The sequence below is a fragment of the Octodon degus genome, unplaced genomic scaffold (genome assembly GCF_000260255.1).
Source record: "Octodon degus isolate 3935 unplaced genomic scaffold, OctDeg1.0 scaffold00101, whole genome shotgun sequence".
NCBI lineage: Eukaryota > Metazoa > Chordata > Mammalia > Rodentia > Octodontidae > Octodon > Octodon degus.
The window spans coordinates 10288100-10288537 of record NW_004524677.1 but is presented as its reverse complement, the minus strand read 5'-3'; positions in this window follow the sequence as shown (position 1 = coordinate 10288537).

Genomic DNA, 438 nt, shown 5'->3' with positions numbered 1-438 from the left:
AGCAGCTAGCCAAGGGTCAGGCAGGCCTCCCAGCTAGGTTTCTCTTTGTTGCCTCTGTTGTCTTTGCTTCCTTCGTTTTTAGAAAATCAGCAGTCAGAGGTTAGATGCAATACAATATGAAGTGCTACTTCCGTAAATGTCAAATAATATCAGTTTTAAAGTTAAAAGTATCCTCCACAAAACATTATGTCATAAAATCAATGTACTCTTCGGTTGACACTTACCATTTTTTATTCTGCACGTGGTAAAGCCTATTGCAGTGACATTAGGAATTTAATTCCTATTCTTCATTTAGGTATCATAATTGTAAAAATATTCAGGATACAAAGGGCTTAGGGACTATGTTTAAATATTCTAATTTAATTTAGCCAGAGGGAAAATGGGGTTAAAGCATCCAATCAGGAAACTTGTCATGCGTCAGAACAGAAAAGCCTTCAT